This window comes from Anser cygnoides, chromosome 2, assembly GCF_040182565.1.
Source record: "Anser cygnoides isolate HZ-2024a breed goose chromosome 2, Taihu_goose_T2T_genome, whole genome shotgun sequence".
Classification (NCBI taxonomy): domain Eukaryota; kingdom Metazoa; phylum Chordata; class Aves; order Anseriformes; family Anatidae; genus Anser; species Anser cygnoides.
The window spans coordinates 111,692,683-111,708,687 of record NC_089874.1 but is presented as its reverse complement, the minus strand read 5'-3'; the positions used below and the strand labels follow the sequence as shown (position 1 = coordinate 111,708,687).

Below are 16,005 nucleotides of genomic sequence, written 5' to 3'. Positions count from 1 at the left end.
GAGCAGTTGAATGTAAAGACTTGGGCTGCAGATGCACACTGCAAGTTCTTGAGGCAAATTACTTAAAAACTTGCCTCTTCTGAATTGGATCTGGGTTCTTGAAAAGCTGGCCCGAGCTGCAAACGAACCTGATTTCCAGACTGTACCAGTAGCTCATTCAGCAAGTAGTTACCCAGTGAGCCTACCAAAGTGGAACCCACATTTGCCATTCTGCTTCAGTATATTACTGTCGGTGGTATTTCTCAAAATTGTCATGTAATATTTGGAATGACTGGTTCTGGACATGTTGGTGAACTCTTGTATATATAGTTTCCCTTTGCTTACAAATGGAATATTTATTATCTGAGCAGCCAATACATAGGAGACTTGAATCCTGTCAAACCTGGAGATACAACAGGGCAGAGGCATGGTCAGGACCAAGCCTACATGTTCCTAAAGCTCCCATGAAGCAAGGACTGTGCATTGAGCCCTCCTTCACAGTTCACTGGGAAGCACAGCATTTTTTGTCCTTCCTGAACCTCTGCTGCCAGTCCTCAAACTGTGGCAGTGGAGTCAACCAGCAGTAAAACAAGTTCAGCAGTCACTCCTTTTAGGAGGAGCTTGTCACAAATTTGATGGAGAAGTTGCAGGGTGAAGTTGCTCGGCTTTTGTCAAGTAGGAGATGGGATTAGAGAATAATTAGGATTCTCCTTATCTCTTCCAAATCTGTGAATCCCAGAAACTAGCCTGTGAACCTTGAGGAGAATCAGGCAAGCCAATTATCTACAAGTAATCTGATCATGCAGCATTGAAGCTAGCTAGGTATTAACATAGTTAGACATCCCTCTTTTCAACATTACTGCAAGGATTTTGTTATCATGGTCTTCATTGCAGCTAATTTTGAAAAGGCAGTATTTGGCTGGAGTATTGACACGACAAAGTGTGATTCCTGTCTGATGAAAAATGACTGTAAAAATTGTTCCCTCTTCCTCAGTCTGGAAATGCACCTTCTTTGTTTGCTGCTGATGTTAGCAAGAAAACAAGCTTCTACTGGTTTTTACTCCCAGTGGTTTTCCAAATACTTAATAAACTTAAGGTAGGGTAAGCAGAATTCTGTATCATTGCACACATTGGCATCAAGCTGCTCTCACAGAATTTGATTAGTGATGCATCTAAATTGGCTTAGAAATCAATTAGTTTAAATTGCTGCAAATTCACCCCTGATGTGGACATGTTTATACGTGGATATGATTGAAAAGGTCTTTTTTTTATTAAAAAAGAAATAAATGCAGAGGATGTAAGAGTGATTCATTTGACGAATTTATCACAATTAACTGTATCAGTTCACTGATTTTAAATTGATCTCCTTTTATGCCATGGTGTTCAAACATGCTTCACCTTGTTATCAGTTATATCCACTTGAATCCACTGAAAGCTGTACAGGTGTTAATTTAACCTGATGAAAATTTGTGAAGTTTAAAAGCCCTCTCTAACTTTCTCAGTCAAAATCTGTTGTCAGGGTTGCTCTGCTTGAATTCTCTTGTTCTTGTGTGGTTTGGTTACTTTTATACTTGGTATTACTTAGAAAGATACAGTAAAACAAGGAACTTTTCAAAGCTCTGCACTATAAAGCAGGTATATACATACAGGACAGTTATATTCCTTCAGTCATTATGGGACTGGTATATACAGCAAGCACAGAAATGTAGGTACACCAGTTTTGCACGTTATTCAACCCTAAGGCTGTTCAGAAGCTTTTAAGCAATCCAGAAAGTCATTGCTCTGACAAAGGCTATTCAGATGCGTGTAAAACAACCGGTATGTGATGGAATTTACTATTTTTGGTATAGTAGCCATCTACATTATTAAGCAAACTGCCTCACTGTGCTGATGAGCATAGGTTTTGCTTCTTCACAGTGCAAAGCACTTTGTCACCTGATCCAGCAAAGGACTTAAATCTCTTTAAGCTCCCATCTTAAAAAAACAAGTGTATACTTAAGCTTTTTTGGTCAGTCTTTGCCTGCATCAAAGCTTTTAGTGCCCTCTCAGCGTCTCAAAATTCTACCTCTTAATTTGTTTTGAGAATTGTATTTTATGATGCTTGATATGCAAGATTATATTAAATAGGTGAAGATTTAAAAGTTATTCAGATGACAGCAATAATGAAGGGCTACTGTGTTTTAATAAGATATAAGTAACAAAGAAACTGGCACAAACGGCAAAGAAAATAAAAGCCAGTAAAAACTGTAAGAAGAATGTGATAATAAAAGCAACATGAACAACATTTTTAGTTGCTATAAATTGCCAGGAAACACCATAGGAATTGTTTTATATCCTTTTATTATCTATTTCAATGCAGTTGGTTATAGCTCAGAAGACCTACACAGGTTTAACTACACACTCTATTTTTCTTATAGAGAATTACTAATAAAAATAGAAAACCAACATTTAGGAAGGAAAGTATCACCTAGACATTGAGCAAGAATATCTGTTCAGCCAGGGGAGTACTGACTTGTTTTTACGTAATCAGTACTATGTTCTTCAGCAAACTTACTGTACTTGGGGTGTTACCCAAAACCAAAAGCAAGAGATGCTTGTAGCAGGAAGAAGGAATGAAAGAGGGAAAGTTATGACTAAAACCACAGTCTGGGCAAAAGAGTAACTTGTCACCTGAGACAGAGAGTTATGACCCAGCTGAAAAATTTTGTCTCCCTTGTGGTCCGGGCAAGGTTATCAGATGACCTGTTGGAAGTCATCTGTGCGGGGCAGATCTAGCACTGTGAGGTAAATCCAATCCACTGTCAAATAAGGAGTAAATGTAGACAAGGGGTTTACACAAGAAATTATACCTATCTTTGGTCTAATTTCAGGTAAAATAGCAAAACTGACTCAAGCCTGAGGACATAAACATTTTTCAGAACCTAAGAAAACAGAATAATTTGGTGAACAAGGCATGCTAAGAACACGTGTGAAATATGTATTCGGTGTTGAGAGTAATTAAAATCTACAGCAAAACCTGGTTTCCATCTTCCCATCCTGCATTCAGATTAAGAAATTCTGACCTTGCTCAGTGACAGGCTCGAGGTCACAGTGGGTGACCTCAATCTTTTATCTATTTGGTCATTTTATGACAAGAGTTCTAGCTGATATTGCAACAAACCAGCTCAAAATACCAGATTGGCATGAAAAATTCCTATTGATCAGCCTGAGTGTCTTCAGCACACAAACTGTTGACATCTCACGTGCAGTTCACAGCAGCGCACAGATTATTGTAGAGTATACAGATGCATTTCAATAAATCTGAGGACAAAAATAATGTCTTATTGGGAGTCCTGAACTAGCAACAGGACAGCACCAATTCTCAGATATTTCAACAAATAAAGATGGTGGCCCTGACACACATGGATGTGGACAGACCAGGCTGAAGTTACTTGAGATGTGAGAGACATTCTCATCTTTCCACATATTTCTCTGCATTTATTAAAGAAATGCATGTAAAGGAAGCCTTGAAGAGGTTCTGATTCACAGTTTGTAAGAGATGTCAGACACAACATCCTTGGAGACACCAGCTGCACATCTGATGACCAACACCTTTTTTTTTTTTCTTTCTTACTCACGCTAACTTATTTAAAAATAAGTCAGTTTAGTAACAGTGGAAATTTTAAAACTTGAGAACACGATCCTGAAACCCTGCTGGCTGAATTCATGTCATAACATTCCAGTGGCAAAAGTCAGAAACTTATTTTACATAATTTCCACAATAACAAAGCAGCATTGCCTCAGTAAAGGACCAATGTGAGTAAACTTTTATCTCCCAAGCACAAGTAGGATTTATCTTTCTATTACAATTTCCTTTAGCTAGAGATTTTGAAATTAGTGCTCATGGTCTCAGCCTGGGATAAATCTCCCTTCTCCCTAGCTCCTAGACTACACAATAATTTTAACACTTCTTGCGTTTTCATAATTGTAAAAAATTAAAGATGCATTTTGTGCTGTCTTAGTTAAAAGGTAAACCCAGGCCATCTATTTAGTATGCAAAGACAGAAAGCAAACACACCCACATGAGTTTTGACACTTCAAAGCATTCAGACCTTTTGAATCTCTCGACTACAGAAGTGCTCTCCAAAGATCACAAGGCCAATACAAAATCTCAGCAAACGCCAGCTAAGTGAATCCTGCAAATCCATATAATCTCACACGCACATTGCAAATCCTCCACACCTCAAAGTGCATAAGATGCAGTGAAGGTGCTGGATCAAATTTTTAACCAAAGCTCCATTTTTTTTTCTACCCAAGCCTGAAAGGTCTTCTTCTTTAATTATCCTTCTAATAAGACCCATTTATTGCACACACCTATTCCTCCTACAGACAGCGTTTCTTTCGTAATCAAAATCTCAGCTGCGAAGACTTTGCTGGCTCACTGTGAATCAGAAGGTCACCTAAACCTCTACCTGACGTTGCTCCCGCAGGCATATGGGATGTGAAAGAAAGGAAAAGAATCAGGTCTGAATCTTCATGTCCAAATGAGTTGATTATAAAAAGAGATTAAACTGACACACATAGCTGTGAATGTTCCACAAAACCAAAGATGCTCAGCAGAGCAACACGCAATATAGTATAACTCAGGCTGTCCTGTTTGGCTATGCCCATACTGCTTTGCTTGCAAACCTTTATATGACCTCGATTTCTGTTTGCATGGGTGTTTGAAGATTGATTGTCTTAATACCAGCACCTTTATCTGCTGGTTAACATTGTTGAGAACGTATTTACTCATTATTTGTTTTTCACATCAAATTACAGAGTCTGAGCAGGATCACTGTCAAACACCAATCACCCAGAAAAAAGGCAAATAATTGAAATGGACAGATGACAAATAATCCACAGGCCAGTGTCTGACTTTCATTAATCGTTTGTTAACGAATGATAAACAAATACATGTGCAAAAATGAGGCCTGTTCACAAACAACTTGGTAACTGGGAAAAATTATAAATTCAAGATTAAAATCAGCTCCAGTGAGTAAATCAGCCAGCTCTTGTTACCAGCAATAGTAATATTCTTTACTTTTTATCATATGGGATCTAAGAGGATATACAGATTGTGCCTAGCTGTAGGTCACAGTGGTATCATCCACAGATAAACTGCACACAGCTGGGAGAAATATTTAGGGTTACTTGAACATTTTCCAGAAGAGCTATTATTATTATTATACATTTTGGAAGTGCTTTAAACTGAATCACTGCACCCTCGCTTTATTTGGGATTAAGGGTATCCAGACAAATTCTGGAGTAGCTGTAGTCCCTCTGGAGAATTTAAAGAGTTAGAGAAGACCTTGTTGAAGAGAGCAGGCTGCTGCACATTGAACCTACAGTCTTCTCCCATGGCTTTTGTCTGCTTTGGAGTCTATCAAGGTGCTAGGCAGGTCTCTTTGGCCCAACTAGGGTCAACTAGAGTAACACGGGCAGTATTCAAGGTGCTTTGGCTGAATAACTTGAGTGAAGAAAACAGCAACAAAATGTGCACATGAACTGGCCTCTATCTAAAATGTCTGAGGGCACAGCCTTCCCTGCCTGCAGAATGATTGAAAAAGTGTGAACAATTAGATTTTAATAATTTCAAAGGTGGCTTATTACATCCACAATGTTATTCTTTTGTGTATAAAATTGCTGCCCAACCGATGTACACCAGGAGTGAAATCTACTCATAAAGGAAAAAGGGTCTTCCTCATAATTTTCCTGAATTTAGCACTTAGGACTGTGGATGAGTCATATTTTCCTTTTTATCCCATTCAGTTGACTTTTCTATACATGCCTTGAATGTGCTATGTATTAACAGCCAAGTAGGCCACTGCAGCAGTTTTCTTTGAGACTGGGAACCTGCTGATTTGACCTGTTTATCAAGAGAAAAGTGTCATCTCAACAGGATGAAATTGTTTTATATTTTTCCTCCCTATTTTCCTCTTCTGAGCAATTTCTTTTTAACCCCACGGTGTCAAGTAAAAAGTCACTGGTCTAGAGATTTTTTTTTTTTTTTTTAATATTTGTGCATAATTCAAGAAAAAATATAGAAACAGTTTTCTTGATAAAAAAAATAAATTGTGAGGTTGGAAAAGCATACTTCTAATGATCTACATTTCATAACTTGCACATAACAAATGGCCTCAGGTCTGCTAAGCATGTTGGAGTCCTCCAGGACAGAAGGAACTATTCACTGTAATTTAAGTTAACGTTACAGTCAAAGAGCTTTCAGTATTAAAAGTGTCCTAAGCTGCTCTGAAATGCTCAAGAACTTTATTTTCCTCACTTCCAGTGGTACACGTTAAAAGGAAGATCTTATAGACTTTGCATCAGCCTGACTAAGGAGAAGTGAGCCAGCTGTACTCCCCTTTCCTCCATAAATTAGATGTTGTCAAAAGAAAAAAAAAAAGGTTAAAAAAGCTTCTTTTCACATTCTTCAGACTTCTGCATGCTACTTACTGATCTTGGTCGAGAACTGAGCTTCCACAGCCTGCCATGTGTGAAATTCATACTACGTGACAATTTTAACATCAGTTGCATCATTAACACATGTTCCTGTCTGCACGTTATTTTGCACTTTGCCAGATGAGACAGAGGTGAGATGAATTGTTACGGTGCGCAAGCAACTTTCTAATAAAAACAATATGGGCATTATTATTCTTGGAAGTGAATTCGGAAAATCTTACTCTACATTGTACAGTACGCAATAGGGTGGATGACAGGCGAGGTGTACGATGGAGGCGTCCACAGGTACAATAAATACCTGTGTGCATGTGCTTGCCTGAACACACACTGCCACATGAACAGAGACACCCTTGCATACACATACAAAGCTACGTTCATTTTGAACTCTGCCTTTGAATTTTGCTTTTGTTCTCTTCTTATATGATGCAACAGATTTCAAGGCATGCCTTTCTCCTGAGCTACACTTTACATCTCTGGTTTCTTACAACGTGCTCTGTTTGGGTAGCACTCTCAGCTTCCAAGGCGTATGACGCTGGAAGGGATTATTATGGAAGCCTACCCATTGCTTCCATGCAATATGTGTTAAGTCCCAAACTATCTTGCAGCACTATCCAATCTGACACAAACCACAAAACACCCCTAGACTAGATGAAAAACAAAACACAAACAAACCATAAGACTTGCAGTAAAATAAGGGCTAAAAACCTCAAAAATGAGATGCTATAGGAAGAGAGTGGAAGAGCTTCAATGACTCGGCCAGTGCTATCGGCTCTTTTAGCTGAGGGTAAAGCTGTCCAGCTCATCCTAGCTTAAGCTAGCTTATTTTGACACCACAGGTTGAAGGTAAGAGGTTGGTGTGCCCGGCATTAACTGGTTTGAATATAACTGAGATCCCTCAAAGGGAGCTTTACTTCCTAGCTCTTTACTTCACAGCCTGACATAGGAGGAGATATTCAGAAATCTTTTTTTCATGATTGAAATGGAGAAAGTTTTCGTCAGCTTTAAGGTAAAATGCACATGTGTGTGCATATATTTTTGTAAAGGTGTTACTGGGATGCAGAGGGAATTATAGTTAATAGCACCAGATGTCCTACGGCTTTGTGTCAAAGACAAAAAACCTGCAGCTCGGTTGCTCTCACAAACCGGCTTGCTATAGGCTAAAAAAAAAAAAATCCTGCTTATGAACAAAATAATACACATTATTTCACTGCTCATTCTAGCACCAACCCTATAATTACTGCATTCTCAACTATCTTCCACATCCCCCTTGAGCTGTGAATTACAAGCTTTCAGCATATTGGATACTAGTCCTGTGGCATGATTAGATTACCATTTCCACAGGTTGCCAATGCAGAAGAATAGCTCATCTAAGTATGAATAGATTCATTTACTTGAAGAGAATTTTCTTTACCTTTCAGACTAATCATCTGTGTCTAATATAGGCTAAAAAGAACAGCAATTCTATGCAGGTTAGCTTCTCTTAGAAAATAAAACCAAACCCCTAGTTTTTCTGTCCCAGAATTTGAAGGTATGCAGGTCTGGGGTTTTATCTGGCTGCTCAGAAGGGAGCTGTTGTTAGCAGAATGCAGATACAGACCTGTTTTCTGCTGTAGACTGAATGCATTAGTCACTAAGAAGCGTAATGAAAAGTAGCCATTTTGTGTTCGTTTTAGTGCACAACCTTGGAGAGGAGAAGCACACCCATCCATGTCATTTTTGATATGCTATTGAATAGAATATAAAGATTATAAATATTATATTAGGCATTTAGAGGTTAAAAAGGTAATTTGCACAGCGTAAATATTTCCCTTTGGAATTCAGGAAAACATAACAGCTTTGAATTTGAAATCAGAACCAGCATTTGAAGATATTTGTCATTTGCAGGCTATGCACAGTATGAAAATTTAACTGTGAACGTTCAGAAATGTTCAGAGCTACATCACCATTGTTCCAGTGACACTTGTCCCAGTAATGCAGAGCATCCTTAGCTCCCCCTTAATGGGTTTCACAGCTCTTTTGTGCGGCCAGAACTGGAGGCAGGGCAGACATTGGACCCAGGTGAACACACCTTGCTGTACATTTAAGGATACAGATAATATCGAACATATTTGGCTTTTTAAAGTGGAAACTGATGTACTGCAAGTGGCAATGCAGGTTGGATGCACCCTGATGGACACCACTCACGCAGTGCTGGTGGAAAGCTGGTTTTGCTCAAATACATTCAAATCCTTCCCTACACAGTGGCATAAAGCAGACACCCCCACATGTTGCCTTCCCAGGTGTTTCCATCTTATTTTTTTTTTCTGGTGGGTGCAAAGGCTGACCCATGCAGAACGCCAGAGAAGTCAGAGAAAACTCATAGGTTGTCCTGTCTGCAAGAGGCCTCATGTTTGTAGATGAAAGTCCTACCACTCATTTGTGGCCTACTCGGCACTCTTATCACCCATGTTTTAACTCTCCAGTTTATGACTTTATTATTTTAATATGGTCTCCAGACCATCTGCAAACCACCTACAGGGCCTGGCAGCTCATACAGTTTGGGAAACATTGCCTTATGATACTACTCTGTAGTTATTACATTAAAAGCTTGTTAAAAAGGCAAATCTAAACAACTTTGGAGATGTTCAAGGAGAACCACAGATTTCTTCTTGACACGCATCATTATGTAGTAAAAGAACATTCAGGGAAACATAAGGATATTTATTATTGAATGGATTACACTCTATTACAGCTTAAACTAGTTGAAAAAAAGGGGACAGCATTATCTAATTAATGATGGTTTGCAAATTGCATCCAGAGAGAGAGTTGCAGCCTTTTCAGCTTTTGTTAGACCACATGTGGCCACGTGAGCACTGCTCACAGAAATGCTTCTCCCTGCTCTCACTCACACACGTCTTTCTCCTGACTTTGTACGGATTTTTCCTGAATGGTTTTCCATTCAAACAAATATCTAGACAAGCAAAAACATGCTGCCTGTATGAAAAAGAAGCCCTTCACCTCTGGATGCCCACGTCTCTCTCTGTAGTACAAACATTCATTACATTTTTTTCCATGGCTTTTCTCCAAACTTTCTGCCCCCTCTACAGCTCTGCTTCACATCCCAGCCTTTCGGATGCACTCCCCATTCTCACAGCATCCTGCAACCTCGCATGATTGTAGTTAAGTTCCTCCTTCCTTAAAGACTCTTGGGACACCATATTTCTGTCTGGGAGTTCAATGCATCGTGCTATTATTGGCATCATGTACATGTGCTCTTTAGCTTCATGTAGCAATGGAGTAAGTTTTGCACTCTTTATCCAGATGGATAAAGCCTCTCTGTAAGTGCCTACTCACTGCATTGTGTATGCACAAAACGCCTGAAATTTTCCAGCATGGTATTCATGACCCGTTGTGGTACAGCTACATGACTCCTGCATGCTGGTTGGGGTTATCAACCCGGCTAATTTGAGGTCCTTGCTGCTAAGGGAAATCTGAGACCAACACAAAAAGTGCTCACAATCCACTTAGAAAACATTTCCAGAAAACAAAAAGAGGATAAATTTGGAAGAACGTGTGTAAATGGTTATAAATGCCTAGAAAAAATAAGCACTCTGAGCAAATAACATATCCCACCCATCTTAAACCAGCTATATTTGGAGGGGCTGAACTGCCCCTTGGAAGTATCTCCCTCCCTCCCTGTGCTAAACGGCAGGCCCAGATGACTAATTTTGGATGGCCAATTAGACAGGAGGAATCCCAATGCTAAAAAGTTCCAGTTCATTGCTGCACAAATTCATTCCTGTTTGTATTTTGTGCCTTGTCTGTATTTTTGTTGAGCCCTGAGACGAAAACCTGAAGACAAAGAGATCCTATTCCAGCTACAAAGTTTATCTGCGTCTGATACAGTGCTTGTAAATGGGCAGAAGGGCTTACTTTGGTGTTTGTGTAGCACTGTGGAATTGAAATCAGCAGTTTGTAGACAGCTCTCTCAAAGATCAGCAAGAACAAACACTCCTTTCTTCCTGCTCTGATTTCCTCCAAGTTAACAGCAGATATTGACCTTATGGAATCACTGCAGTGCATTGTGAATTATGTATGAAATGTGATTTCCCTTTCTGCTGTGGGTAAGTTCGACTGTGCTGCCTGCAGTTTGCATCATCAGAGGGCTCACAGTATTCCCAGAGACAGCCTTGATGACCCAACTCACCAGAAATAAGCTGGTCAGTTTCAGTGAAAAAAAATCCCTTTTCATTACTTAAAATCCTCCCGGCAAACAGCTTATGGGAACTCCTGTCTCCCATCCTACCACACTTCAAAACCTCATAAAAGTGCATGTTTTATATTCACCCATGGGTTCAACATGTGCTTAAAGTGCAACGCTAAGTAAGAACCAAGGGAAATTCTAAAGTATGGGCAGATGCCTCACTAGGAAGCCTAGAGTCAACAAATCAAAAACAATTATAGTCTACCTATTCTTTTTTCCATCCAGCAAATTGTACTTCACGAATATCTCCCAAAATGCATCAAACGAGTGATCTCAGATAACAGGTACTTTCCCCTGTAGCCTGGCTTGCGCTGGTCCCCTGCTCGGCAGGCTTCTTGTGCTCTTTGGCTCAGTCATCGGGGACTTTGGGCTGTCTTGATATGGCTCGCAAGGTTTTGCAGCCCACCAGCAAATCAGAAAGAATCAGGTGATTTCTCAGTGGAAAAAAAAACATATTTTAAAAATTCTAATTTAAAAAATTCTAACATTTCTCCAAAGCTGGAAGAAGAGCCCATTTTTACAGCATTGTTCGGTTTCCCTTCCTTTTCTAATGTTTAGTTTTAAAGCTTATCAGTGCTCACCATATTTTTATTCTTTATCATCCTAGAAACAAAATATCAAGAGTGAAAAATAAATGGAAACATTTAATATATGTTAATATATAATTTAACAATATATAAAAGCCATACAAGAGGACTGAATTACTGAAGTTATTATGGGGAAGTTTCAGCTAGGCGTTTTTTTCTCTCTCCTCTCTTGCAAGCCCCATTAACAATTTATAGCGTGTACATTAACAATCTACACATGTTCCTGGGTGTGCAAGAGGGTAGGAGCCCCCCAGCAACGTGGGAACAGCATCCAGCTCCACTGCTGTTTTTCCGAGACTCAGAGATTTTTTGGGAGGTACAAAATATGCTCGCATTTGAGTTAGTAACACAAGTAGAGGTAAAAAATGTAAGCAAGCCACCTGTAACTACTGCTGCATGAGCAAATCAGACAGACACTTAAGTACAGCAACTAGATTTGTGTCAACAGTTCCTTTGCCTGATGCCAGGGTTGTCCTGTAAGTTGCACCCAAAAGCAAGCAAAGTTGGCTTTAAATGTTTACTTCTGAAAATTAATCGTAAAATGGGTTATTTTAGATGCACCAAATCTTGATTTCCTTATGGGCATGAATAATTTGCGCTCACGGAAATCGTAGGAGCCTACTTTTCTTCTGCTTTCAAGTAATTAAAAGTGAAACTATTCAGATATTTGCATGCAATGGATTCGCTGTTCCCTCACTTACATTGCTATGCCCTGTTATACATTACCCATCCAAGGATTATATATTTCATACACATGATTGCTTTTGATCCTGTGGTGGAAATAAATTTCATAAGACAGCCAAACTTCTCTTAACCACGTATACATCTGCTGTCTCCCCGAAGCTTGCTGACAGTTAATTCGCTTCACATATCCTGTGGCTGCACAAGGGGTAGTATTCCCAGTGCCCTTGCAAGGTTACAGACTGCTTCCACCCCACATGACTAAATCAAAGCATTCCGAAAAACCAAAGGGACAGTCAAGTCTCTGGAATTTCAAAGCAAACATTTCTGCATGTCTGGTGCTTCAACTTTTGCCAAGTAATTTCTCCTGGTAATCACGTGTCTGCTTTAGCACACCAGCCTTGCTCCTGACGTCCATTTCACTGACAGAGCAAGGGGCCTCGCTTCTGGTCTGACCCACGCCTGGTGAAGGCTGCTAAGGCCAACAGAGCTAGCTATGCAGGTAGCAGAGAAGAAATAGATCCAGATCTGGCTTTGGGTACGTGGCTATTGTATTGTAGTAAAAGTGTTCGGCCTGTTCAGTAGCATACCTACCACATGAAGGTGTGCTAATGCCAATGAGGGGCCTGGTGGGCCTGCAGGCAGCCCATGCCAGAAAACACACGTATCCTAACAGAGGATAAATATCACATATATCAAATACAGATTTTCACTCAGCAAAACGCCCTGCCCAAAGAACGCTACGAGCTCTAGGAGAGTGATAACATTAACACAGTCAACATTTAATTTACCAACAGCAAAGCCTCACAAAGTGTTGCCCTGTCCATAGGCTGATCTAGCATGGGATCGTGTTGCACTCAGAGCCCCCAGCTTGCACCAATCCACCGACTCACAGCCATGCTGGCTGAAGCAGAAGGTCAGACTGGAAGCTTCAAGGGTTAAGCAGAAAGTCTTGCCAAGCTGTGCCTAAAGGTGAGTCAGTCTCAGATGCTTCTGAATCAATCACACACTCTCCCAGGCCATCTCTGGGATGCTACCTGTGATGAGGATGGGATGGAGACGCATCATCATGCAGTTCTCCTTCCAGGCATGATAATAGAGTCCCTGTGGATCTGCCAGTACCTATAGGAAGCTAGCAAGAACTGGTAGCTCCTGATGAAGCTGCCATGGGTGGGATTTCCAAGGCAATGGCTCTCTGGAACCTCCCCTGTGTTCCCATCCACCACTCCCCTGGCTCAGCCGGGATTAAAAGCAGTCTTTCATGCTCTGCTGGTACTGCCCCAAACAGAGCCTTCAAGTTCAGAGCTGCTTTTTCATAAGAGATGTACATCTAAAAAGACTCCTTAAGAATCAATGTAAATTTTTGTTTTGTCTTGTTTAAATATGGAGTCTGCACACAACAACAGAGAAGTACCAGAAAAGAAGAAATGAAGGAAAGCAAGTAGGTTCAAGCCTGACACCAGGGACCTGGCCTCCACTCACCACAAAACCTAAGGACAGGTATAATTCTCCTCATTTTACTCAAATGAGAAAATGAAGCTCGCTCTCTCATACGCTGTGCTCTAGTAGTCTTTGTTTCTCTTTCCCTGATGCTCTCAGATACTTCTATACTTAAGCAGTTATCGTTGTTCCAGGCTTCTTTAATTGGATCATCTCCCAGTTTTTTGGGGAACCCTTTGTTGGAGTGATTCCTGGGGATATAGCCCCTGTCCATGAAATTGAGAACTGCTAAATTTAATACAGGACTGGCTAAGGATATGATTCTTTGTTTGAAATCCTGTTTTACTGGCAGCTACATTTAAGGAACCCTGTAACAAATACATTTACCTGTACACATACTCCTGTGTTTTAGTTTCTTTATTTTATAACACTCTGAATTTGTGAATTTTATGAACTGTGTATATGTCTCACTGTGAATTTGAACCTCACCTTATGCACTTCCTACCCTAAATCTTAGAGATCCCAGAAGTGTGGGCACCATTTGAAGTAATTTCCCCAACCACGTCTCATTTTTGCACTCTTTCTGGGTGTACATGTGGCTCCTGCTCACATACAAAAGCCCCGTGCTTAACAATACACAGACCTTCCTGCAGTAGATGGAAAGAGGAGGCAGCTTTATCCCTTTAGGATTTCAGTCTCTCCTCTCCCTGCCATGAGCCATGTCACAGAACCTTAATTGCTTTACAGAATAACCCTTAAAATACTTTTCAGTAACTTAGCTAATCTGGTATTACTTATGCTTCTAAGATTTCAAGGAAGACCTTGAATGACATTTAGCTAACAGGCAGTGTGTAGCTATGGACATAATTATTTCTGAGGTAAAAACCTTGAACTGAATGTGCACATGGTTTACATTTTTTTTTTTAAGAGAAATCTCTAATGAAGCACATTCCCCAACCCACAAGGCATAACAGTCTACAAAAATGGTGGACATGAACGCTTACCATTAATAATTGAACTTTTTTTTTTTTTTTTGCTACCACAGTGGTAAGCATTCAGCAATTACTTTTTGTCTTTTGAGCTATTTGCTCAGATAGGTTTGCAAATAACCCCCTGCTTTCATGGGTCTGATATATTAAAAATAGAAATAAAAAAAAATAAAAAAAGCAATCTACCTTCTGTTCCAGAAGATACCAAGGACTACTGCAAGTGTAATGGATTCTGCCCCAACCACCACAGGCATTTCGTCTGCGTTTTATCCGTGATATTTGATATATGTCAAGGAGCAATAAGCAGTAAGCAGCATATACTTACTGCTCATTTCAAAACCAAGAAGTGAGTGTTCTGGAAGAAATATATAAACACAGAGTCAAGTCAAGGGGTTATTAAAGCCAACGCTGCCAAATAGATGAAGAGCTCAGGATCACTTCTATGCTCGAAGAGCATAGTTTGTACATCTCAGCCAGGGTTTATGTTGTACTGATAACATAGTCTTTCTAGCAGCTACCAGCACAGTGCTGGGACGTCAGGCACATGGGACTGATACAAGAAGAGGCAGAACTTGGTGTAGATATTTTTGAGGTGTTGTTCCTACTGCAACCAAAGGGGACGTGATGGATGGGAATTGGTGATGGCTGCTGGCAAGGTGTCCTCAACAAGTGGGGCTATCGGCTCACATACGCTTCCAGCATACTCCTTCCAGCAGCATCCCTAGGAAGTCCTGCTTCCCAGGACATTGGGCAGGCTAGGGCCCACCAGCTTCCAGGCAGGTGTTTGCAGCACCTACAATTTAGGCTCTCATCTTGTCTCAGCACCTCCTTGGACCCCACCAAAACCCAACAATAAGAACCAATCATCATTTAAAAGTCTTTTTTTTTTTTTTTTTCCATGAGCTTTCAGACTTAAGTAACATGTTTGAGACACTGCTCCTTTTTACTTTCTTTTTGCTTACTATTGAAAACACATTTTTGTGGTGAGGAGGAATGAGGATGGCTCTGCTATATTTTGGACTGTGGAAGGCTGTGACTGTGCCAGTGATACTATATTAAGAAGAAACTTGGGATAAAGTGTTTATAACCAATAGTGGATTTAGCCATCTTTTTTTTTTTTTTTTTTCCTATGTACAAAGAATGCAAAATTTGATATTTTTGGTTATGCAGCATCGCTCTACAACATCTCTTACAGATCTAGGCCAGATTTTAGCACCTCTTTATAAACTGCTCACTTCAACAATATCTTGGGATATTCGGTGTTTATGGTGTTTGACTGAGCATTTGCATCACACCTGACTCTGCTCTCTGTTAATGGAAACTTCTGTAAAGGGCAGAAAGATTGCTAACTTCAAAATGCCTGCAAAAACAAACTGAGTATCTAAGAACAGAAAAGTGCTCTTTGAACTTTCCGTGAAAAATATTAAGAAAGAGCAAAGGATACTGTTCAAAGAGACTTTGTTACTTTTCAGACAAAAAAGTATACAGTGGAGGTGAGATTAAAAGTCCCTATCACCAGGTCAGAATTAAAGAAATGGAGCGTTGTAGTACATATTCTGAAACTAAACATTATACAAGGTGGAATTCAACGGCTAAGTTAAATATG

The 16,005-nt window shown here is 40.0% G+C and overlaps 1 protein-coding gene across 9 annotated transcripts in view; it reads right to left on the bottom strand.

Annotated features, from left to right (window-relative positions):
- Nucleotides 1-16,005, bottom strand: part of DLGAP1 (DLG associated protein 1) — a 413,506-nt gene that overhangs the window by 32,604 nt on the left and 364,897 nt on the right. The window lies entirely within an intron of this gene.